At 35.3% G+C, this 27,352-nt stretch overlaps 1 long non-coding RNA gene across 1 annotated transcript in view; it reads left to right on the plus strand.

The window, feature by feature from the left end:
• The window catches only part of LOC136152360 (uncharacterized), a 252,147-nt gene that overhangs the window by 127,519 nt on the left and 97,276 nt on the right, over positions 1–27,352 (plus strand). The window contains exon 3 of the long non-coding RNA XR_010660201.1: positions 13,228–13,288. This is a non-coding gene — a long non-coding RNA (uncharacterized lncRNA). The remainder of the gene's footprint in view (positions 1–13,227; positions 13,289–27,352) is intronic.

Here is a 27,352-nt window from a genome sequence, read left to right on the forward strand (position 1 = left end):
GAGAAAAAATACTTCCTTTTATAGATCATCTTTGGTGAAATGGCCTTGAGAATCATTTTAGGAAATTGTATGAAATAAATTATTTAAGAGATTCAAATTTATATAGACTAGAAGTTTAAAAAAAAACATAAAGAAAAAGACTGTAAGAAATAGTGTGGTATGTTGTGGCTACAGATATTATTTGTGCAGGAGTTTAGAGCAGATTTGCCCGAAGATGTACCACTTTGATATATGGATTGTTGTGTGGGCTTCCCAGGTGGCGCTGGTGGTAAAGAACCCACTTGCCAATAGGAAACTTAAGGGACAAGGGTTCAGACCCTGGGTTGGGAAGATACCCTGGAAAAGGAAATGGCAACCCATTCCAGTATTCTTGTCTGGAGAACTTCATGAAAGCACTATGAATTAATTCAACATAATTAAGATTTATACAATTTTCACACAATAGCAGGATACAAATTCTATTCAAGTTCCCATAGGCTGTAAACCAGGAGACAATGGAACATATCCAGATAAGTAAAACAAGGTGCCAAAATTTCATGGTCTGAGGTATTGAAATCATACAGTCTGTTCCCTTATCACTGTGGAATTATGTTAGAAATCAATATCAGAAGATATTTGAAAATAACCCACTTATTTTCAAGTGCAATGTGATATTTACCAAGACAGACCTTTAACTTACCCTTTGAAAACCCTAATAAAGTTTAAAGACTGGAAAAAACACAGAGGGTAATTGCAGAGAAGAAAGCATTTAAATGAGAAATTAACAACAAAATGAGAAGTTAATATCAAAGATACTTAAAGCCCCATGTATTTGGAAATTACATGTCCTCTTTTAAATGGTGGGTGTAACATAACAAGGAAAATTAGAAAATATTTGTAACAGAATAAAAATGAAGAGAGAATTTATCAGAATTTGTTGCATGAGCTGAAGGTGCTCAGTGCAACTAAATATAATGTTTCTCACTAATTGTATGAAGAGAAGTAAGCAAAAGGTGATATAGGGAAGAAAAAATTATCCAATTTTCTATTTTGTCCCAAGTTCCACATCTTAATGGGCTTCCCTGGTGGCTCAGATGATAAAGAATCTGCCTGCAAAGCAGGAGACCCAAAACTTCTGTTTGTATCCTTTGATAACACAAGAAAGGAAAATGTAGATGAAGGGACAGTGAATCGAAATTCCTAAGTGGGAGCCGTTAGTGTCTTTTGAAATTTCGAAAATATTCAAGAAGAAAATAAAAAGGAAACAAAATGGAAATGAGACAAGAGAAAGTTTCAAAAATTGTAGTTTAGCTCAGAGGTCAGCAAGCTGTAGCTGGCAGCTCAAATCCAGGACCTGTTTCTGTACAGTGTACTTGCTAAGAATAGTTTTTACATTTGTACATGTTTGAAAAAACAAATATTTTGTATATGAAATTGATGAATTAAAATTGTGTTGTCCATGATAAAACTTTATTGGAACACTGCCCCTTTCTTTAATTTATGTATTGTCTGGACTACAATCATACTGCAATAGCAGAGTCAAGCAGTTATAACAAAGGCCGTGTGACATGTAATACTTAAGGCATCTATTATCTCGTCCTTTACAGAAAAGTCTACTGACCTCTGATTCAGAGCATTTTCAAGCTGATTTTCCTAGCTAGTCAAATCATTGTTTACTGAATAACACTTTGGCATTTCAAATCTAAGTAAACCGATAAGCAGACAGCTTGTTCAGGTTTTTCCATGAACATTTTCTTTACAATAACACAAAATATAAGCTACTGTGAAAGCAGTTCCCTTGATGTATTTGTTAATTAAAAAAAAAATTAAACTGTTTATTTTGAGATAACTTATATGCAGCCCTAAGACATAAAACAAAGAGATACCATGTACTCAGTTACCACTTGAAAATAATAATATGAAATCACAACCTAGATATTAACCTGAATACAGTTAATACAGAATATTCCAATCATCTTAAAGGATTCTTCTTGTTGCCCTTTTATATCCACTGTGGTTGCCTCCCACTTTCCCCCTACCTTAACCCCTTCTGTTTTTCATTTCTATAATTTTATCGCTCCAAAATTTTAGAGATGGAATCATAAAGAACAGAACCTTTGGGGAGGGAGGGACTTTTTTTCATTCAGCATAAGTCTCAAGAAATCATCCAGGTTGTTGTGTGTGAATAGTTGGTTCCTGTCTATTGCTGAGGAGTATCCCATGATATGGGTTTATCTGTTTGACTCCTTATCAGTTGAAGAACACCTGGATTGTTTCTAGTTTTGGGTTATTATGGGGAGAAAAAATGGCTATAAACATTCATGTACAGGTTTCTGCATGAGTATAAATTTTCATTTCTTTGGGATAAATGCCCAAGAGAAAAATTACAGGGTCATATGGTAAACATATGTTTAGCTTTTAAAAAAATGTGCCAAACTCTTTTCCAGACTAACTGCACCATTTTAAATTCCCATCAGCAACCAATATCCTCACCAATGTTTAGTGTACTCATTAATTTTTTTAGTTTTAGCTCTTCTAGTAGAAGTGTAGTAATACCTCATTGTGGTTTTAATTTGCATTTCCTAATGACTAATAATGTTCAACATCTTCAATGTGCTTATTTGCCATCTGTATACCCTCTTGGATGAAGTGTCCCTTCATTGTTTCACCCATTTTCCATTTGGATTCTTTGCTTTTTTTACTGTTGAGTTGTGAGGGCTCTTTATATCTGCATGTGTGTGGGCTAAGCTGCTTCAGGATTGTTCAACTCTGTGCGACCCTAAGGACTGCAGCCTGCCAGGCTCCTCTGGCGGTGGGATGCTCCAGGCAAGAACATTGGAGTGGGTTGCCATTCCCTCCTCCAGGGGATCTTCCTGACCCATGGATCGATTGAACCAGCATCATTTATGTCTCCTGCATTGGCAGGCAGTTTCCTTACCACTAGCACCATATTTACTAGATACTGATTGTCAGATATGAGGTTTGAAAATATTTCCTTTTAATCTGTAGCTTGTCTTTTCATCCTCTTAATGGAAATGTTTATGGAGCAAAAGATTTTAACTTTGATGAAGACTAATTTACCATTTTCTTTATAGTTTGTGATTTTGGTGTCAATTTTAGGAACCTTTTGCCTAGCCTCAGATCCCATAGCATTTGTCCTATGCTTCCCTGGTGGCTCAAGACGGTGAAGCGTCTGTCTGCAATGTAGGAGACCTGCGTTCGATCCCTGGGTTGGGAAGATCTCCTGGAGAAGGAAATGGCAGCCCACTCCAGTACTCTTGCCTGGAAAATCCCATGGATGGTGGAGCCTGGTAGGCTACCTTCCACGGGGTTGCAAAGAGTTGGACACGACTGAGCGAGACCTCCTCCAGTATTTTCTAGAAGTTTTGTAATGTTATATTTATGTTTAAGTTAATTTTTAAGTATTTTAAGTTTTAATTAATTAAAATTAAAATAATATAAATAATAAAAAATAAAAGAATGAAATAAAATTTTAAATACATACTAATTTTTAAAAGTTTGAGTTAATGTAGGATATATATTATAGGGCTCTCTTTTTTTTTCTTGGTTTGTAGATGTTTAATTACTCCTGTATCATTTGTTGAAAAGATTATCTTTTCTCCATTGAGTTGTTTTTGTATCTTTGTCAAAAATCAATGAGGCACATATGTGTGGGTCTATTTTTATATTCCCTGTTCTGTTTCATTGATTGATGTGTCTGTTCCTTCACCAATGTCACACAGTCTTGATTGTCATCAAATAGTAATCTAATATTGTATTTGTTATTAACATATTATATATATAATATTATACTTAATATTAAGAAATATACTATTATAGAGTGAGTTTTGAAATTGGATAATTCTTCACAATATATTTTTCCAACATTGTTTTAAGTATTCTAGTTCCTTTGCAAGTCCATATGAAGTTTGGAATAAGTTTATCTGTTTCTACAAAGAAACTCTTGCTGGGATTTTGATAGAGGATTATATTAAACCTATATTTCAATTTGGGAAGAATTGACATCTCAACTGTGTTGAGACTTGGAATCTGTGAATGGGTGTTTCTTCTAGTCTCTTCGATTTCTCTCCTCAGCATTTGTATAATCTTCATAATACAAGATTTTTACATTTATTTTTAGATCTATACCTAAGTATATCATTTTGAATGATTTTCATTAGCATTATATTTGTATTTTTATCTTTCATTTTCTTTTTTTCAATACTTTGTTACCCTAGCTAGAATAGAACTTGCATGTTAAGTTGAATAAGAATAGTGAGAGTGAACAGTCTTACCTTATTGCTGATTTTAGGGAACAGCATTTTGTCTTTTCCATTAAGTGTAATGTTGACTGTAGGATTTTTTGGTAGAAGATCTTCATCAAATTGAGGAAATTTCCTTTATTCCTAGTTGTAAGAGCATTTTCAATCATGAATGGTGGCTGATGTTTTCAAATGCTTATTCAACACCCATTTATAAATTCATGTGATTTTTTTAGCCTGTTAATAAGATATATTATATTCATTTTAGAATATTGAACTAGCCTTGCATCCCTGGAATAAACCTCTACTGTTGTAGTATATAAGTCCTTTTATATGTTGCTAAATTCTATTTGTTAATTTTTTATTAAGAATTTTGGAGTCTATTTTCTGAAGGTATATTGGCTATCACTTTTTTCCTATTGTCTTAGTCTGGTTTTGTTATCAAGATGATATTAGTTTCAAAACATAAGTTGGAAATTGTTCCCTTTTTATTTTCTCAAAAAATGTGTAGAAATTGTATTAAATCTGCTTTAAATACTTGTTAGAATTATTCAGTATAACTGTCTAAGCCCTTAGATTTCTTTTTGAGGGAGTTTTTAATTATAAAGACAATTTTTAAATATAGCTGTAGGCCTATTCAAATGATCTAACTTGTATTGAGTGAGTTGTAATTTATGTTTTTGGAGAATTGGTCCATTTTATCTATTTGTTTATGTTCTGTGTTTGTAGTTTTTCACTGTTGTTTTTAGATATCTACAAGGTTCTGTAGTGATACATCCTATTTCATTACAGAAACTGATAATTTGTGTCTTCTCTCTTTTTTTGTCAGTCTTGCTGGAGGTTTGCCAAGTTATTTTCTGTTATCTTTTCCTTATTAATTTCTAGTTTGATTCTATTGCAGTCAGAAAACATACAAAGTATGATTTCACTTATTCTTAATTTGTTCACATTTGCTTTATGGATCAGGATATGGTCTGTCTTGATATATGTTTTGGGGGACTCGAAAATAGTGTATATTCTTACTGTTTGATGAGATGCTCTAAAAATGTCAGTTAGACTCTGTTTGATGATGATGAATTCTGTATCTGCACTAATTCTCCATCTAGTTATTTTAACAATTGTTGAAAGAGGTGAGTTGAAGTCTACAACTATAATCATGGGTTTGTCTGTTATTCTCTTCTATTTTGCCAGTTTTCATGCTACACAATTTGCATCTCTTGTCTTTGGTATATACACACTCAGGGTTGCTATGTCTTTTTTAAAGAATTTTATGATGTTTGTCTCTGGGAATTTTATTGAAGTCTTTTGTTTTTGATATTAATATCATTTTCTTTGACTAATGTTTGCATGATATATGTTGTGTCCATCATTTTACTTTCAAGCTGTGTATGTTATTAGGTATGAATTGAGTTCCTTGTAGATAGCATTTAACTAAGCCGTGATTTTTTTTTCCACTCCATTGTGTAGATCCCTGCACTTTAATTGGTGTATTCAGACAATTTACATTTATTTATTTATAGATATGTTATGGTTTAAACTTGACATTTTGTCCTTTATTTTCTGTATTTTATTTCTCCTACCTTCCTGTGGGTTACTTGAACAATTTTTAGAATTTTTACTTACCTAGTATTCTTCTGCATATCTGTTTGTGCATTTTTTGTGGTTGTTTTATATATTAAATTATATATACATAGCTTATCACAGACCACTAGTGTCTTCATTTTGCCAATCAGATGAAGTACGTAAATTTTACTTGCTTTTTGATACCTTTATCCTTAACCATATATAATATGATTATTTTGAATATTTCTTCTACCTGCATTTAGAATCACATCAGACAGTGATAAATTTTTTTTTCACCATCAACCATAACTTAGAGAACTCCAAATAAGGAAAGTCTATTATTTTTACTCATATTTTTGTTACTGAATTCTTTCTTCCTTTTTTAAAGTTGTTCCAAGTTTCTTCTTTTATCATTTCCTTTCTGTTTAGACAACTTCCTGAACCATTCTTTTAGGGTAGATTTACTGTTGAAAATTATCTTTGTGTCACTTTGTCAGATACTGGTTTGATTTGCCCATCATTCCTAGAGGATATTTTCCATAGATACAGGATTCTGGGTTAACAGTTCTTTTCTTTCAGCCATTAAAAATGTTGTTCCCTTCATCTCGCCACCACAGTTTCTGATGAGAAACTCACTTGTCAGAATTTTTTTTTCCTTTATACTTAAGGTCATGTTTTTCTCTTGCTGCTTTCAACATTTTTTCTTTGTCTTTAGTTTTCAGAGGTTTGACTAAGATGTGTTTTGGTGTGGATTTCTTTGGGTATTTCCTGCTTGTGGTTTGATAATCTTCTTAAATCTGTGTGACTTCTGCTAAATTTGGGGAGTTTCCAGTCGTTAATTCTTTGAGCATATTTTATACATTGCCCTCTATATCCTTTCTTTCTGGGATTTCAGTGGCATAAATATTTTTTCTTTTCTTATAGTTCCATAGTTGCATAAGTCTCTGTTACCTAATTTTTTTTCAAGTGTATTTTCTCCGTGTGGTTCAGGTTAGGTGATTTCTTTTGTTCTAGCTTCCAGTTCACTGATTCTTTCCTTTGCCCCCTCCATTTGTTTTTTACTTCAGCTATTGTATGTTCCAGGCTTCCCAGGTGGTACTAATGCACCAACCACTTGCCAATGCAGGAGATATAAGAGACGTGGATTCTATCCCTGGGTCAGAAAAATCCCCTGGAAGAGGGCACAGCAACCCACTCCAGTATTCTTGCCTGGAGAATCCCATGGACAGAGGAGGCTACAGTCCGTAGGGTCGCAAAAAGTCAGACACAACTGAGGCGACTTAATACACACCATTGTATTTTCTAGTTCAAAAATTTCCATGTGATTATTTTTATATCGTCCATTTATTTGCTAAGACTTATTTTTTTAAGTTTACTTCAACCATGTTCATAATTGCTCACTGAGGCATTTTCATGATGGCTACTTTAGAATCTTTGCATGGCAATTGTGGTATCTCTGTCATCTTGGTGTTCATGTGCATTGATTGTCTTTTACATCCAACTTGAGATCATCCTGCTTCTCTCTGTGCAAAATCTTTCCAACTGAAGCCTGGACATGTGGATGTCATGAGTCTCTGGGTCTTATTTGAACCTTCTGTTTAAGCTAGCTTCCTCTGACACTAATCCAACAGGAAAGAGGGGTTACACTGCCAGGTATAGGTAGAAGTACAGGCACCCTGTGGCCACCCTTGATGCCTAACTTTTTGCTGCAGGGAGGGGGTCAAGGGTTCCTCTTCCCCAGCAGGCCTCCACTGATACCTTCCTGGCCGGGGAAATTTGGAGTGGTTTTTTTAACTGCTCCCTTTGTGGCCTTTTCTGGCTTACAGGTTGAGGGGTGGTGGGGTTGCCTTGTGGCTGCTGGGCAATTTCTAACATCCTGACTCTCCACTAGGTATCCTTTGTCTGACATCACCTTAGCGGGAGGAAGAAACTTGAGTTGTTACTTTTGGGTTGGGATGGGTGTTCAGCGTCTCTGAGTCTCCATTGAGACTGTATTTGGGAGGAAGAGTCCTCATTATTCCCTGACAAGGATGAAAGTCCAAATTTCCTACTCAGACATTCCTGCACTGCCCTGGGGTTAGCAGGGAGGAGTTGTTTGGGGGTACTTTGTTCTAGCCTCACAAGTTTGGCTCTAGCCCCCGCCCCCCGGACTCCGCCTTTGCAGGCCTGGGGTGGGTGTGCGGCGTTTGCTGAGAGCAGAGTGGTGTTGTCCCTGTGCTCTGTCTTTTCAGCCTGCTGCTTTCCTGGTTTTGGCTAGAGAGAACAAGTTTTTGTTGGGGAATTTCGGGAATGCACCAATTGGTGTCTCTGGGTTGCAAGCTTTTTTAGCTTCGTGTTTTGGATGTATGAGGCAAAATTAAAATGCAGGGAAGTCACCGCCAGTTGTCCCTTCAGCCCTAGGGTTCCTAGTTGGACTATATTTTCTCCATCTTTCAGTCTTTTTACCTTTGTTTTACAGACAATGTCCAGGCTTTTTCATTGTACCTAGCAGAAGGATTTAGGATACACGACTCCCTCTGCCTGGAAGTGAATATCTGCCACATCTTCTATTTTTGTTTTTAAAGTTGAGATGACAATATATACTTTTCAAATTAGGTTCTTTAAGGAATGGGCAGAATTGTAAAAACGTTCTAATTGTATTTTCCATTAAAAGGAGTAAATTTTCAATAGCAGATGACAAAGTATCTCTACCTATAAGCTATTTTTTATATCCATTTCATTCCGCTTTCCTGTTCCTATCACTTTGTTTCTTGACTGGCAATAATGCTCCTTTAGTAGGATCTACAACACTTCTGTTCAGATGTGAGCTTTTCTCACTTAAAAGTTCTTACCAAAAGACTCCTACTTGGGGGCATGCCCATTTGATTCATTGCTGTACCCCTTTGTCTACCACAAGCCCTGGCCATATAATATACCACTTAATAATATCTACTGAATAAATGAATGAGAACTCAAAATTTAACTATTTTGTTTCTATGAGGGCTGGTCTACTTTCTTCTTACTATGCTGAAGCATGGGACACATGTGTCTGCCAGGCTCACTTCTCCACCGGACACTCTAAAGCTTGTGCTTAGGACACTTGCAAAATTTGTCCAGAATTTTGCAATCTAGAAAAAAGCGTTTTTAAATTCAGCACGTGTAAGCTTTTGTTTTATGGTTTACAATTGTTTGTGTTCTGAATTACAAACGAGGAGGACACCAGAATGGTTCCCATGCATGTGTGTGTACATGTTCATTCCTACGATTCCTTAAGAAAGTGACCCAAAGATCATGACTCAAAAAAATGCATACCTTTGTCAGGGTATTTCTTAGATCCCTTGTTTGGTTTTTTTTGTTTTTTTTTTTTTTTTTTTTTGATGGTTTTCTTTTATTAGGCAAGTCATGGTTTGATTATTTTTTAAAAATATTTTGCAGTTATTGTGCAGTGTGTGTGGCGGTTGCGGGAGGCATTGTGTACATGGAGAAGGGATAACATTGGCCCATAGTTTTGTAAGGCACTGAATATAATTTAAAAATTTTGGTAACAGAGTTCTAAAGATCCTCTCATTAATTGAAAAACTGAAACACTTTTAAATGCAGGTAAAAGAACATGATTCTTTTCAGTACTACTGAGTTTGTTTGGTTTAAATACTAACAAGACTTGCTTTCCTGCTTGGCTTTAGATTCTGCTTAAGGAAATGGTGAAAGATTTAATTCACTGTACTTTTGTTAGAAAGTATGGAAATGTTTGTCCACGGGAACTTTCGTCGCCCGCTAGATTGGAAATTCATGGGGGAGAGGGAACCATTTCATTTTATTGCCTAAGAGCTGTTGATATATTTCCTGCATCTTTCAAAGGCATCTTTCATACCACTCAGGAAAACTGTAGCTGGTGAAGGAACAGAAAGCGCACTCCTTACATGAGTCAGACTCGGCAAACTTGCACAGCAGCTGGGCTAGGTGCTGTGGAGGATTATCACAGGACCCAGTTGCAGTGGTCTGTGTGGTCGGAGAGACAACTGGCTCCCTCAGGGGACCACTTTGATGGAGACAGCGGCAGTAATGCATTCCCACTGTTGCTAGTGGATTTTGCGACCATGTAGTACAAAACTGGTGCCAGATAAAATCAGAAAGTAATAAAAAGCAAGACGAAACTCAGAGATTTTAAGTCTTCACGTAAGGGACTGAAACAAATGTCCTGGGCTTGTTGCATGCACTCATAAGGAAAAAGGAGCCTGAGGAAGGGATGTCTTTAACTCGGAAAACTTGCAGAGACCTCAGTCTTTTCATTTGAGAACCATTTGGGTGTGTTGTGAAATAAAGTTGCAGAGTAGGCATGTTCAGACCTTTATTTGCTACATTTAGTAGGAAAGATTTCCCCCCCTCCCTCTTAACTACAAGAAGCCAGAGTTTTCCGTGCAAACTGGAGCAGGCGTTGCAAGAATCAGATTCACTTTGGACGACTCTTCACATTCCAAGTCATCATTGCATTAGGCAGCACAATTCCATCTCTGGTTGATGGGCAGAAAAAGTGGGCAGCTTGCCAGGTAGACGTTTCCATGACTCCCAGCCCCCAAAGGTGATGCGTTTTTCAGCTAATTCAATGAAGAGTGGGCTGAACTTTGGGTCTAAACGAGACAATAGCTGCCTTCGCAGTATCAGCAGAATGGTTGATGGGAATGCACTCTACATTTGGCAGAGGATCATGTGACCTTACGACTGAGATTTTGTGATGGTGCCAACGGAGACTTGGAAAGCAGGAACCGTCCTGACTTTTTTCTTCTTTTTTAGCATGGCTCAGAAAATGGTGGATCTTAATACTTGACTTTAGCCAGACTCAGCAAGCGACTGAGCTTTGAAGCACAACTTCGCCTTTATTCTGGGTTTTTGGCAGGCCACCAGGAGGCTGTGCCTTTCACGCCTGATAAATTCTGCTGCTTATCTCTAAATGGGGGTGGTGGGGGGGAAAGAAAGAACATATAAACAGAATATTGAGGCATAACAAGTGAATCCGAAAATTGTATGTGCTTTTTGTTTTTTGCCTTTTCTTACTGCTGATTCCTTTTTTTTTTTTTTTTTAATGTTAATACCCTTTTTGCTTGCTGAAGAATCCAAGTAGTTTTTTTTTTTTTTTTTTTTTTTTGGTTTGTACTGAACAGGCATTTGAACTGGGCAAACAGGACGGCAGCAGCAGTGAGCGTGAGATCATTGCAGCAGTGTAGCAAACTGGCACCCTGCCTTCTCACCCTTTTGGTTCAGGAGACAAACGTGTGCAATCCTCATTTCTAAAGTCAGCAGAGCCTGGAAGGATTCCTGGTCTCTCCCACCTTCTACCATTCTTCTGCCAGGGACGGCAAGGATTGGTGCAGCTTCTGCGCAGCGCTTTGTGCCTGCAATACCGAGAAGGAAGAAAAAGAAGACAAGCACCCTGGTCCTCTTTTTTTCCCAAGAAATAACAGGAGGCATGAAGAAAAAATCTGAGTTTGTCCTATTCCATGCAACAGTGCTGAAAAAAGAGAGAGAGAGAGATGCTCCTGCTCAAAAACAAAAACAAACAAACAAAAATCCAAACCAAAACAAACTAAAAAAAAAAAAGCAAACATTGGCTTGTATTTAACTACAGAGACATCGCGCTTTGTAAAGCAGCTTTGTAAGGCAGCATAAGCAAATGAGCCTTCTGTATTTGTATTATTGCAAAAATATGGCATAATAAGCAATTTATTGCACTTGGTGAAATCGCACCTTTCGTATCAGGTATAACTTTTTTTGTTGTTGTCTCTTTTTAAGTCTACTGTTCTATGAAAGGGGGTCCTTGCACTTTCAGTTTACTCTTGTAACTCATCTCCCACTTTATTCTCATTAACTTTTTCCTTTTGCTCTCTTGCTCTAATCCTGAGTAGAATAGAAACTTTAGCAAAACTAGAAAAATCTCTATGAAAAAGACGGTACCTGTTTTAATTTCTGTTATACATAGAAGCTTTGGAAAAGCATTAATATGTTATCTGTGCTTTTTGTGTACAGTGTTACTTTTTGCTGTCTAAGAAAAGTGAACATTTAGCCCTAGATGGTAAAGAAACTAAATCTTTCCTGTGATGTTACTCATAATTTGAAATATGAAAGAAGAAACTTTTTGAACTCCTAAAACAGGGTTGTATTAGAATGTGTATTAAAATTCTCTAATAAGTGAAATGTAGTTTGAGGGAAGTTATGTTTAATTTACTTACCAAGATTTCATGTGACAAAAATAAGGATGAAAAGATCATGTTCTCAGTTGCTAAGCAGAAAAAGGGCTTGTTCCACAATAATACTGACTTTTAAAATATATTTAAAAGAAGCATTTGTCTTAGAGTTGTTAGAAATATCAATTAGGTACTTTAGTGGAAAAAGTACACACAAACTTGTTTTACATTTAAAGCAATGTAATGGCTCAGCATATAAATGCATTGCATTCTAATTATTTTGTCTGTTTGTAGTAGTAAATTGCTGAGCAATTTAAGCGTTTTATAACAAAAACCTAGTTTTGCCTAGTTCAGTGGGAAAGGATTAGCCAATGTATTGCACCTATTTTACTTTTTATTAAAACTTTCTAAACATGTTTTAAAATTGTTAAAGAAAAAGAATGCTTTTGAAATATAGAGCGTATATAAAGACTATAATTTGCACATGAAGAATTGATGCTATAATATTTTCCGTGAAAAGAATAAACTTCAAGCAAACTGTTGTGCTTTTAAAATCGTATTTTATTATAATAGAAATATATAGGGTAAACAATGAAAAATAGTACAGAGGTGATGAAGTCTACCTTCTGTTTTGTCATTATACAAAGAATTGTGGGAAATTACAAATACCCTATACACTGATAACATTCAAATAAAATGTTTTATTAAGTTTATTGGTTATTGTTCACTAATTATTTAAAAAATAGCTCTTGTTCCTTTATGCTGCCTCAGCTAATGAAACATCAACTTTTACAGGCTTAATTAACATTTAACCTGTTTTCATGTTTCAAGATCCTTTAGTTGAAAAACATTATTTTAAATGTTATTTTTAGGAGCCATTAATCTCTACACTCTTAATTATCTTATTAAGCTCCATGCCAAATCCAAATCTCTTTTCAGCTTTCACTAGTTCATTGTGCAAAACCTAGTCGCTTCTCTAACAGCCTTGCCTCCTTTCACTTTCAAAACTGTTACTGTGAAAACAACACCAACCAAAATGAATGCATAAATGCAAACTATGAAACCACATTATATGTCCTATGAGTAGCCTTGGGTGGGGCTCCATGAGTCTTCCAAGCCTTTAAAAAAAAAAAAAACTTTAAAAGGTTTTGCCCATTTTGGTATTGTGTTTTCTTCTCGATCGACTACCCTCATTCCCACCATACACCCAGATGCTTCTCCTAGACAGCAGTTGTCTGACATTTCTCCTTTTGTGGTTGTTTTAGGGAAAAACTTAAAGTGGATATGAGAAGTGAAGAAAGTGATCATAGGAGAAAATCATCTCAGGTAAAAATAAAAAACAAAAGAGCAATTAATATTTAATATTTTTAAAGAAAAATAATTTTGACTGTTTAATTATAAGAATATTTTTCATACTCTTTATGGATTTAGCTGTTGGAATTGTCACTGATGGTTTCAGAGTTTATAATATTACCTACCTTTTTGAAAAATTTTTGTCTCAGTCTGGGATCAACGTACAGTTTGGGTCCCTTTGAATGTAAATCTAAATATCCATTCCTATAATATAGGTGAAATACAGTTGAATAGAAAGTAATTTAGGAAGAAGACAATATATTTTGTCATTTCTCACACCATATAAAAGGAAGTGAAATCTGGGGAAAGGGAATGAAGTTCTGCTCTTTTTTAATGATCTACTAAGAGAATGAAACCAAAATATACATTCTTATGGTTAAGATAAAACCCGAAACAAATGTTGCTTTTATCTCATGTCTAAATTTATGAATATATGTGGAAATATTTTTTTCTACATTTGAATATCTGAGTGTTGATTTTTTAGTATAGTTTTTAATAACATGGGAATAATTAGAAAACAAAAAATAATAAAAATTATGTAGACCACGTTATCTATAATCTATAAAAAAACATTTTATTTTATTTCAAAACATGCACAAACACTAATTAATTTTTATGCAGTACTATTAGTTTTCACAATGAAGATATAATTGAACATGCTAAATATTGTGGATATAAGTGAAACGATTAATAATATACAACTTATCATTTTGTTGCCGTTGAGTTGGGAGTTTTAAGAAATGTGTACATGTGTGGCTTTATGTTTACTCTTTGTGTGTTTGCTTATTGTTTTGTGATTTAAAAATTTTTTAATAACAATTTATTTTTGCCCAACCTGTTGACCCAATGAGAGTAGTATGTAGCCATATCGGATTTTTTAAGTACATATTTTTTGAAAAATAAATTTCAATATATTGTGTTTAAGGGACAAGATATCCTCTTTCATGCAGTTGATCTGGAGTATAAATGTTGGCGCGCAGTAGTAGTAATAATGCTATTAATGTATCATTAATGTTTGTTTTCTGATATTAATTTACCCAAATATTGTTCATTTAACTGTAGACACATATGTATATTTAAGGATTTAAATAACTTCCTGTGCTCTTTGTGTAATCAACAAAATCTTACTTGTTTTATGAGAAAGTTACAATATTACCAGTTCCTTTAAACCACTAACTGAGGTTTTATGAGTTAAAACAAGCTGTCTAGCTCTAACACAATTAGCGTAATAGTTAATTTGATCTTAATTATAGGCTCGTAATACTATATTCATGCCTCACAATTACATAATTCACGAATGCATATATGGATTCTTTTTTACTTTCTTTTAAAATTCATCGTTAATTAGGATAGTCTAATTCCAAAATATTCATTCTTAAAACAAAAGTAATCTGTGAAAAACCTTTCACTATACTGTTTTCAAAATTCTCATGTATATAACTTGTATTTAGTGTAGAGTATTTATGAAGGCCTTTAACTGGAAGTATGCATCCCTAGAGCATTTCGGCATTTAAATATTTATGCTAAAGTCTTGATATTATTATTTTGGTCTCCTAATTTCATCAGATTTTTACAACAAATCCTGCATTATTAGGGAGCCCACGTGAGACGTTGCCCATTGGCATAAACCCGTAGATCCGATCTTGTGGTGAAGTGGACCGCACAAGCTCGCTTCTATGGGTCTGTGTCAGTGTGGTAATCTGACAAAATGCAATATACATTGATGTTAAATAATATTTCAGTCAAACTCCTGTTAAACTCCAGTTGTTTACTGTTTATACTTACATATATATAAATCCTCACCTGTCTTTTGAGGCAGGCCTCAGTTGTTGACGACTTGAGAAGACTCAGCACAGCCATTGAAGTTTAAATCCAAGTATAATAAATTATTTTAAAAACTTGAATTTTGTTTATAGCACGGTTTGAACCAATATCTGCATAGATTCTGTTCAGAAACTTCTGTTCACATTCCAGTCGTTAGTGCATTTCATTAACTTCAATTAGAAAATTAAAGGCTGTGAACTGATGTGTCGCTGTTGAACCTATTTCTCTTTAAAAACGAAGCTGAATTGCTATTGACTTTTAATATTATTAATTGCTAGTGAAATTATGCCATGAGAGATGTGAGAAGGTGTTTCATATGACCTTTGCTGGAAACTGAAGAGGTTAGGATAGTCCTAGTAGACACAGATTCAGTTTATCAGTAAAATGTTAGGATTATGTGTATAATTATGTAGTTATATCTACATCCTTGCCAAGTCCTTAGGTGTATGGCTGCCATATTTGGAGGAGCTGACTGAAGATATGATAAGGAGTTTGAAGCAACACTGGAAGCTGTGTGCATCCGGGTTGAGGTAGTAGGTTGTATGGTTTAGAGTTACACCCTGGGAGTTAACTGTACAACCTTCTAGCTTTCCTTGGAGCACACTTGAGCCATCGAGGAATTCTTCATCATTTTAATCTGATTGAGTCAATTTCTGTGCAAGAAGGTTATGTGTCATGAGTATTTTAGATAATTAAAGTTATCTTTTATCTGTAAGCATGAGATTATTGTATTTGCATCTGCTTATAAACTGGCAAGATGGTATTTCTAATAGGTTGTTACTCTATAATTAAACATATTTAAGAACGGGGGAGTAGTGACTTATACTGCATAAATATTGCAGCTTTCATCATCCATAGATTCACAAAATTTGGCATTTAATTTTGCAGACCTGTCATTGGTCTTCGTTTTTATTGGCTACTTGAACACTGTAGTGTTCAAAAAAAAGTCTGCTAGTGTCAATGGCTTTCACAGCACATTGCCTGAGTCTTTCTTATGACACATCACTTTCTCCCTTATGTTACAGCTATCTATGTGGTTGTTTATTTTTTCCACACTAGACTGTAAGCCCCTTGAGGGCAAAGTCCATGCCGTATTTTTCATTGTATCCCCTGCAATTCCTTACACATAATAAGATCTATTTATTGATTTATTGGATGAATGAATGAGTGGAGTAGAAGATCTCTCTCCCTGTGATGAATTTCTATTGAATATTTGAATGAATTACAACAGCGGCCATAAATCTGAGGGGTTTTCTTAATTATTATTTGTCTTAAAGCATACCTAAATTTAATTCAGAGAGTGCTGTGCATCGGTAATATACTTGACTTGTTTATGGACTGGGTTGAGTATGTCTACTTATCATAGACATACAATTTAATTTAGGACTGCTTTTTCCCCTAGAATAAAAACAGTGGGCCATGTTAATTTATAAGTTCATTGTAGTTTATAATCCTAAATTTTGCTTATGTACGTTTCTTTTGACTTTTTAAATTCCTTGATTTCCAGATGAATAATTTTCCTTTTAGCATAAGTCTTATAAACCAGCTTTTTGTTTTCCTTATACTTTCCTGACTATTTACCTTTTATTTTTGTACAACTGTAACTGTTGAGTAAACAGGAACAACTAAACCAGAAATACATTAAGAAATCAATGACAAGTATATGAAGTATAATTTGAGGATTAAATTTTTGTTTTAAGGAAAGGCACCTACAATATTCTCTCTGTACAAAGCAAATTGGTCTCTTTTGGAGTCCATTAACTGTGTGCCTACTTTACTGATAGTGAATGCTATAATTTATATAGATCATTTTTCAGCTACAGGATTAGATAACTGTAGATATTATAACTTATTTAAACTCCCTGCATGAAACATTGAATACATACAAAAATGTTTTAGATACAATTATCTGTTAAGAACCGTAAGATCCTAGCTATGTGGTGATGAGCTTTCTGTAGAACACTCTGGCATGCCCATGTCTCAGAATCTAGAATTTACGAACAATGGAGGTGAAGAAGTAATATTCTAATCCCCAAGGGTAAGAACAAGTGAGACCTAGAAGGTTGAAGACCAGTGATTTCAAGCGTAATTGTTTGGCTAGTATGCAGAAGTCAAAAACTAGTAGTCTCTAAGAAAGCAAAGCCTTTTCAAAGACTAATCAAGAGATAATGAACAAGGGTCAGGATACACAGACAACAGTGAGAAAGAGAGGTTGGAAGAAACAGACAACTGATTTGTAAATGATTACATCTTTATAATAAGTTTAACTCTTGAGAATGTAGTTCCTCTTCGTTGTTGTTGTTCAGACACTAAGTTGTGCCCGACTCTTTGTGACCCTGTGTGTGTATATGTGTGTATAGCCCAATACTCTGTACAGATTTGGAGAAAAGTCATGTACACATTGAGGGCCAAACGCAATACTATTTCCAATAACACTGTTTCTGTGCAGTGCAATAGTTAAGTATACAGCAGAAGTCAACTATGATATGCAGTTTAAGGATAATCTTACAAAAATACTATGACAGATGCACAGAGTATCTAAAGCGAACAGTATGAAAGAATAACTGAAAAAATGATAATGATGTAGCTATGATCCATTGTGTTGGTCTTGCAGAAATCATAACGAGTCTGCAGGGCAGAGGATGTAATTAGCCTCAGTGAAGAAAATAAAGAGACTGCTACTTGAGAGAATTATGTTTTCATTAGTGATTGATAGTAAAATTTTCTTCCAGATCCTTTATTTCTGTGAAAAAAAATGGCAAAGAAATATACAAATTGACAAGATTATTCTTTGAAGAAACTAATTTTCAGGGTCCATATCTAGACATAGTTGAATTATCACTAAGAAACCATGGAGAAACTTTGTATATTTAGAAACAGCATTCAGCTGGGGGACAACTATGCAGATTCACATAATTTCTTTCTGAATTTTAAGTGGTCAAGTTTTACTCCATTCTAACCTTTTCACATTTGGTAACAAAGGAAGTGTGAAAATTCAGGAAACAAATATCAGCAAATCCTATCTTACTTAACTGTTATCTCTTTTGGTGTTTGGGGACACTAAGTTTAGGTTCATAGTGGCTGATTGACCTTAAATACTTTGTGAAATGAGATAGGAAGGAGTGAGAGGAAAGAAAGGGGAGAGGGAGAAAGAAAGAGAAGAAAGAAGGAAAGGAAAGGAAAACCAACTGCAAAGCAATTAACTGAACCTTACCAGAAAAGTCTAATTTAGCTCATAATATGATGAACTAAATTGGCCAAAGTAACTGTGAGAGAATCAGATAAATCTCTTGGCAATTGGACTGGGTCTTCTTGAACATGATCCAGCAGTTCATGAACTATGTTATTAGAATAAGTGAGTCACTTTCTGTAAATACTCATTTTGTTTCTCTTTTGCCTATTACCAAATGCTGACTCATGAGCCTAGGTGATTCCCCAGATGATGTGATTCAGGCTTCTGACACCCTGACCATTTGTAGTTTTTCTTCTCAGATTATAGGAGTCACTCTTGAGGTCACTGATCTTGACCTGTACCCACACCAGCTCCCTAAAAGACCCATAAGGAACACCCATGAAAATCATTAAGTGAAGATTCTGACATAAGCCAGAGAACATTTATTTCTCACTCGTTTACCAATTCCTATCACCCACTACTACTTCCAAGCAAACCTACTAATTGACATCATATTCTTCAAGATCCACATGTATCACTTCTTCATCCACAAAGCTTTTATTCTTTCTCTAAAAGGGAATTTCTCAGTTTATAAATCCCCATAGCCACTGCAGCCTTTTTTCCCCACAGGCTTTTTCTCTAACTTCCTTTAGTAGTATATCCAAGTCTTCCAGGGCACTGTGACAGCTTTGTACCTCCTGCAATGTACAATGTTTTTAAGCTGTTGCATTGAGTTGAACTTTAAAATCATTTATGGGCAATTGAAATCAGACACATCTTAAAATAAACTACGCTTCAGCAGTAAAGCCCTGTGTTATTCAATATATTTCCAGACTCTCCAGAGTATATCATTATGGGATGAGGAGTTTTTTGTTTGTTTGTTTTTAACATTGTCATGATTAACGATCTGTCTGGACTAAACCTATCATATGCCTTTGAAGGTTATTTATGAAACTAACTGATTTCTATTATTTATAATACATCTAAGCCACTTGAGTGCAATAATATGTCTTTCAAATCTAACAACTCTTACTATAGTGCTCAGGTTATAGGATGAATTGTAGAACACTTTGGTGAATAAATAGAACTTTTAATGAAATAAAAACTTTATGTGATACTGTGAAGTAATTTTATATTTTAGTGGACTTCTTCAAAATATTTGTTTAGAATTTAAGAGAAATTAGGATTATCACTTTTAACTTCTATGAAATCTATTTGGTGGTGGTTCCTAATTTTTAAGTTGGCATTGCCTTGTGTGTTCCTTCCTTTGTTCTGTTTTTATATCGGCGCATAGTTGATTGACAATGCTGTTTTAGTGTGCAGCACAGTGATTCAGTTATACATACACATGTATCTGTGCTTTTTCAAATTCTTTTTCCCATTTAGGTTATTAGAGAATGTTGAGCAGGAGTCCCTGGGCCGTACAGTAGGTCTTTGTTAGTTACTTATTTTTAGTAGAGCAGTGTGTACCTGTCAATCCCAAACCCCCAATCTATCCCTCCCCCATCATCCTTCCCCTCTGGTAACCAGAAGATCATTCTCTGCGAGTCTGTTTCTGTTTTGCAAATAAGCTTATTTGTTTCATTTTTTAGATTCCACATATAAGCAAGATCATATGGTATTTTACTTTGTCTGATTTACTACGTTTAGTATGACACTTTCCGGGTCCGTCCATGTTGCTGCAAATGGTATTATTTCATTCTTTTTAATGGCTGAGCAGCGTTCTATTGTATATGTGTACCACATCTTCTTTATCCATCCATCTGTTGATGGACATTTACGTTGCTTCCTTGTCTTGGCTGTTGCAAACAGTGTTGCAGTGAACGTTGGGATGCAAGCCTCCTTTGAACCATGTTTTTGTCAGGACATAGGCCCAGGATTGGGATTGCTGGCATCATACGGTAGCTCTATTTTTATTTTTTAAGGAAATCTGTACTGTTTTCCATATTGACTGTACCACTTTACATTCTCACCACTTTTCTCCAAACCTGCTCCAACATTTATTTTTTGTAGATTTTTTGATGATGGCCATTCTGATTGGTATGAAGTGATATCTCATTGTAGTTTTGGTTTGCATTTCTCTAATAATTTGTGATATTTAGCATCTTCTCATGTGCCTCTTGGCTGTCTTCTTTGGAGAAATGTCTATTAATATTTCTCACTCTAAGCTATGTAGAATGTGTGGGTTAAATATACTACCAGTGTTTCTTCCTTGCATCTGTTTCTTTCCTCTTGAATCCTCTTTTCACTCTGAACTATTGGAGCACTTTATTTATGCCAATCATATTCAGCCTTGTATTTCCCCTTACTTTTTATATGTTTAAATAGTAAGTGATAAAGTTAGACTTTAAGCCATATAGTTCATGTAAACTTTTACTTGTAGTTGACACTTGAGGAGTACTTGATGGAAAATAAAAGTAAAATCTATGTATGTAAATGGTGAGAACCTTAGAAATCAACTGGCTTACTTTCCAAGTGACCAAAATGGAGCCCAGAATTTTTAATAATTTTGAAAGGGTCAATCCACTAGTTACAGACGTAGCCCATATTTCTATTCAGATTAGTGAGCTATTCAAGAAAATTAATTTTGGTTAACTGTTTGAAATTAAGGCTTTATTTCTGAAAGACAACAAGTAGAACTATCTTCAGATTCAAATATGATAGGTATATAATTAATATTATTTAAAATAAGCTCTGTGTCCATTTGATTGTTTCTTTTCAAGTACCAGTGCACTCTGATTCTTCTGAGCATAGAGAGGATTTTTCTCTCCAGTTCCACAGTGATAGTTCTCCTTCTTTGAGAATAATTCTCCAGGAAGAGGAGTATGGCCTAGCAGTTGGTGGTATATCTTAAATGAAAAGGGAAGAAACTCTGAGCGCGCGCACACACACATGCACACCCATACACACACATGTGCACACATGAACTGGTTAATCTCTTAGCATTGTTTTGCTTAGGAGAATGGAAGTTAATATGAAATGGTAGCCATAACTAAGTCCAGCTTCAGAACTAAACTACCTATGCCCCAATGATATATGCAATATATCATTATGTAAAACACCTTACCAGGAGTCATGAACTTAAATAACTTCAAGGTCTTGGCTGTTTAATAAGCCAGACTTAAAGACAAGAGAAAGAAACTGGGCACTGTGGTAGACTAAAGAAGGCCTGCTTACTTACCAGATATTCCAACATGATTTTATCCATCAATCTAAATTTGGCCCCCAGAGGCAACCAGTTCTCCATCTTTGGTATGAAGTCATCAAACAGTAAACCAAACTTGCAATCTGTTTTTGTTTTTTTTTTTAATGAATTTAACCACATCTTTTCTTATGGCTGAACTGGATAACTTGGAGTATCTTTGGTACTTTCAGGTCATTCTAAGGTGTATAAAAATGGTACATTATTGCACACTTACATGCTTATACTGTTATTTCAAATAGACATGTATGATTCCTGACAGTCTAAATATTTCTTTGAACGTAATTGACTAATGAAAAATAGTCATTGGTCAAGCAGAAACTACTGATTATTTTGATGCTATTTTAATGAACAAAAGGCAGTAGTAGAAATTGTAGTAGTCCTCGTGTGTGGATTTTCATTTGCATCTAAATCTCGGTGTTCAAAACAATGAGATTCTTACACTTTTTATTTCTCAGGTAATTAATGTTATAGATTGACGGAGAGATAGAAATCTCAAGTCAGAAAAAAAAGTCAAAAGGTTAAATAGAGTGAGCGAAGTTAAAGTTGAGTGCTCTTGTCACCATATAAAGTCTTAGAAACTCAGGCAATTGGATAGACTTTAAGAGTGAAGTAATAATATTGCTGTTAGTTATATTTTGTGTTATAACTAAAAGACAAGTTATACATAACTCTGGAATTAGGTCAGGTCCCTGTCCATAAAGTTTCAATATGATTTAATCCAGTAAACTTAAATTTGGCAGATAGGAATGGCACAATCAATTGTGAAAATGCCGTGTTTATAGTAATAAAGAAGGCAGGTGTTTGCAGTTTTGCTGTATCTATCTATTTAATACAGTTGGGATTGGTAGTTGATGAGTAAATTCACAAAGGCTTTTAAAGAAACAGTTCTTAAATACGTGCATAAAGTACATATTTTGTTTAAATTTTAAAATTTGATAGTGTACTTATTTGCTGGGCTTTTTTCTTTTTTTTTGGCCTGTGCAGGGTCTTTGTTGCTGCTCACAGGCTTTCTCTAGTTGCAGCAAGTGAGGGCTACTCTTTAGATGTGGGCTTCCCATTGCAGTGGCTTCCCTTGTTGCAGAGCATGGGGTCTGGGGTGTGTGGGGTTCAATCGCTGTTGTGCATGGGCTCAGTAGGTGCAGCACAGGGCCTTAGTTATCCCGTGGCATGTGGGATCTTTCTGGATCCCATGTATTGGGATCAAACCTATGTCCCCTGAATTGGCAGGGGGATTCTTAACCAGTGGACCGTCAGGGAAGTCCTGACAATGTTTTTAAGTTAGCCAAGAATTATTTCTGAGTTTTAGGTTGCTGATTATAGGTCTTAGTTTTAGTCATCTTTTTTTCTGTAAATCCCATAATTCATCTTTGATTTCTAATTTTGATTGCTTTATAAATGTCTTTAACTGAAAATCCAATACAAAGAAATTAGAGATAAATTCTTATTTTTCTCTATGATTTTTTTTCCTAATGTTGTCTTACCTCCATTTAATGCTATAGTATTTTTTTAAAGTAATTGAATTTTGTCTTTCCAAAATTTTCAGGTTTATAATACCTCCCATTCTTTTACACTCATATTTAAATTGACTTATATAATATTTAATTAAATTACATGATTTTATATTAAGCCAACTGGCATAAACTGATTTGGGAATAAACATAAATGACTACCAACAAACATTCACAGCACGGGTGGGAGCAGAAATACTTTGGTGTTCTATAACTTTCTGAGATGATGAAAATGCTTCCTAAACTGTCCAAAACAGTAACCACTAGGCATATGCGCCTACTGTGACTGAAGAACTGAATTTTAAATTTAGTTAATGTCAGTTAGTTAACATTTAAATAGCTATATGTGGATAGTAGCTAGTATATTGAACAGCACAGTTTTAGAAAGTACTTTACTTGCTTTTAGCATGCTGGTGACATTTGTTCAAACTGTCAGATACTCTGTAAAGTGGTGAATGGCTATGGGTATTTTCTCTGTAGTTGAATTAAGATTTAGGGGAAGAATGGCTAGGGAAACTCAAAGTGGTAGGAGTTCATTTTTGTTTTTAATTTGTTTGTTTCTTTTGATCCTCTTTGAGTACAGATTTAGTTCAATGGAATTTTAAAACTTTATTTTTAAAAAAAGTCAAAAAATTAGAAACTACAGAGGTTTGCAGTTTTGTTTTGTTTTGTTTTGTTTTTTTCTGAAGCATTTGATCAATACAAATCTAATTAGAAAGTAAATATATTAGGTCTCACACTGGCAAAAAAAAAAAGTATTGTTGATTTAAGAATCAGAAATCCATAAGGAGCCATAGAATAAACTTGCTGAGTCTCTGTGCCTTTTGAAAATATTTATAATTCCTTAGAAGTATGCGGATGTGTTTATTTTACTGAAGAAAAAGTCCTAGTTCTTGTCAGATTATCATGGGACTCCATGGCTTCCTGAAAAAGTTAAGAATAACTTTGATTATTTGTTTAATACTTTTCAAGGTGCCAGAAGTTAATTAATTAGTACATTCTGGTAGAATTGTAAGCTTTCTCTTACAAGTATTGTAAATCTATCCATCCACATATATATTTCAAGTTATAAAGTTTATATATATAATTAAGGTTAAAGTTTTAGTTCAACTTTGTGTGATATGTAATTTATATGTAATTTAATTAATAATAATGCATAATTTAATTAGCTAAGCCTATGGACCATGATTGATAAAATAAAGAGAATAGCTTAATTTCTTAGAAAGAGTCAATAAAATTGAATAGCTGAAATCCCTGTCATATTAAATTTGAACGTTCAAGGGTAAATTATTACAAAAGCTCATAAAAATATAGATTTGAACCATCTCTGTTTCTGTATCAGAGCCTTTATGTATTCTTGCTTATGAATGCATGGAGTCCATTGAAGCGGTATATTATGGGTACAATTTATGAAAACTGAATAGACCATTGCCAGTCCGGTACTCAATAAAAGGACTTATCTCACATGAAAATACGGGGTAAAAATAGAAATTTTACTCTAATATCAATCCTTTTTTAAAAGTGAGAAAACCACAGTCAGGTTTATATAGTTTCCTACAATCACATAAATGGTAAATCCTAGGACTGGAAGAAATGCGTCTTGCACCAGAGAAGTTAATTTGAACTACTTTGTTATATGTCTCCAGTGATTGAAGCTTAGCAACTCAGAAGTGGTTAATACCCACAGTAAAAGTTTGAAAGTCATATTTGCTCTACTCCCCTTAAAGTGTAAATGCAGCTTCACTATTTGACCTGGGCAGCCCTCTTTTGTGTTTCTAGAGACTTCCTGGACCAGTGTTTCTTTCAGTCTAGAGATCCACACAACAAAAGTTCAGTGGTTCTTTTCCACTTCTGATTTTGTAAAATACAGAATGGTATAAGGTTGCCACACCTACGTTAAAACAATAAATTTACCTCTAACTGAGAATTTATCAGCTCAGTGTGCTAAAAAGTTGATCTAATGGTAAAGAGAAACATGGAATGGTATCTTTTTATTCCGTGAATAATTACTTCTGCTTTTAAAACCTTCAGAACATTGGAGTACAATAAACTGTACTCACCAGCTACTTGGGAATAACATTGATATTTGGGAAATATCTACAGTTGTTCAGATGATAAAGAATCTGCTGCAAGGCAGGAGACCCATGTTCGATCCCTGGGTCAGGAAGATCCCCTGGAGAAGGAAATGGCAACCCACTCCAGTATTCTTGTCTGGAGAATTCCATGAACAGAGGAGCCTGGCAGGCTACAGTCCTTGGGGTCTCAAAGAGTCAGACACAACTGAGTGACCTTCACAGCAACAACAACAACACCCTCGTTTCTTACATCATCTGGTAACACAGAGAATCTTCCTTTTGCTTTCTTGCTTTTCTAATACTATTAGCTTGACACTTTATTTAACCTTGCCTTGCTCTGAGTTTTAAGATCTTTTACAACAGTGTTTTCTCAACTCTATTGCTTGAAGACCTGCAGGGGAATGGGCAAGTGAGGCAGGAGGTGGGTATAGTTTGAAAAAGTACTCAGTGTTACTCAGATTTTCCATCTGCATCATCACCTATTCCAGAAGGCATCCATTTTGTGATAGGATTTCAGTGGCCTCAGAAAGATCACCCCTGCTCCAGCTTGGGCTTTCGTTACATAGTAAACCTAGAGCATGGTTTTTGACTGTTCCCCATTTTCCAGAATAAGGAGCTTGAACTCCAGTCCTGGAGTCTGGCACGCCTAGATTTATAACAAGTCTGAGTCAGGCACCACTGCAAAAGCTGATCTTTTCATCAGTACTGCACGACCTTCATCTGTAAAGTAAAAATTATGATACTGGCACTGCAAGGATTTTGTGAAGATATGGCATGTAGCAGGCGTGGTGCCTAGTAGATAATAGGAATTGAAAGAGATATAATTATTATGGTCATCATTATACATGTTAAATAATGCAGAGTAGTTTACTGATTAAACGTCCCACAGATTCAATGTTGTGGGGTTTATCTTTGTGAAGTCAGCCACATTGAAAGGAGTGATTTTCTCTGGGCCCGCCCCCTTGATTCCTGAGCATCCTGGCTTTGCTGATTTAAAAAATTTACATTTCAGATAGTCTTCTCACTGGCAGATCATTGTAGACAAGAAGTCTCACCTTTTCCTTCTGAGAAAGGAGATAGTCCCTCTTCCTACATCTGAAGTTGTCTTTTTGTCTTCTTACTTTGAATACAGGCATTTTGTCACTACTGTGATAAGTAGCATAAGTGCCCTAGTTTTCCCATCTGTAAAATAGGGCTGACAATCCTGTCCTATAGTACTTTTCCAGACTCTTGAGAAACTAAAAGTATGTAATATGGAATAAAAAGAAAAAAAAAAGCAGCATTCCCACAGATAGAAAATTAACCATTTAAAATTACCTACAGGAAATTTAGGGCTTCCTTGGTGGCTCAGATGGTAAGGAATCTGCCTGCAATGTGGGAGACCTGGCTTCAATCCCTGAGTCGGGAAGATCCCCTGGAGAAGGGAATAGTTACCCACTCCTGTATTCTTTCCTAGAGAAATCCATGAACAGAGGAGCCTGGCAGACTACAGTCCAGTCCACGGGTCGCAAAGAGTCTAACACAACTGAGCAACTAATACGCACGCACAGAGGAATTTTTGTAAACGGAATTCCAGGGAAGGAGAAGTAGCAAAGTCTTCTTAAGCTATTCCTTCCCAAGGAGAAGATGTCTCTCTCAGTACCTCTCCACTATCTCTTTTCTCTGTCTCTGTCTATCTGTCTGTCTGTCTCTCTGTGTCTGTCTCCCTCTCCTTCTCTCTCTTTCCTTTTCTCTCTTGTATTGTGTCTGCATTACTGCTCAAGAGTTCTTTTCTCAGATCTAAAGTGAAAGTGAAAGTGAAGTCGCTCAGTTGTGTCCAACTCTTTGTGACCCCATGGACTGTAGCCTACGAGGTTCCTCCATCCATGGAATTTTCCAGGCAAGAACACTGGAGTGAGTTGCCATTTCCTTCTCCAGGGGATCTTCCCTACCCAGGAGTTGAACTGATGTCTCCCGCATTGCAAGCAGATGCTTTTACCTGTCTGAGCCACCAGGGCAGCTCCAGCCAAGTGCTAAAAGTAAGAATGCTACATTTACTAGGTAACTGAATGAATTATTGATTAATTAAATTAATTAATGGGCAGTTACAGAAATGTAGACTTTAGTTCATAAGAAATTGGAAAGTATTAGCTACAGTGCAATTAATATATGAATAGTTTGCTAATCTTGGTGAGGTTTCCCAAGTGGCTCGGTGGTAAAAGAATCTGCCTGCTGATGCAGGAGACACAAGAGATCCTAGAGTCAGGAAGATCC

The sequence above is a fragment of the Muntiacus reevesi genome, chromosome 21, assembly GCF_963930625.1.
Source record: "Muntiacus reevesi chromosome 21, mMunRee1.1, whole genome shotgun sequence".
In the NCBI taxonomy this organism is placed as follows: Eukaryota; Metazoa; Chordata; class Mammalia; order Artiodactyla; family Cervidae; genus Muntiacus; species Muntiacus reevesi.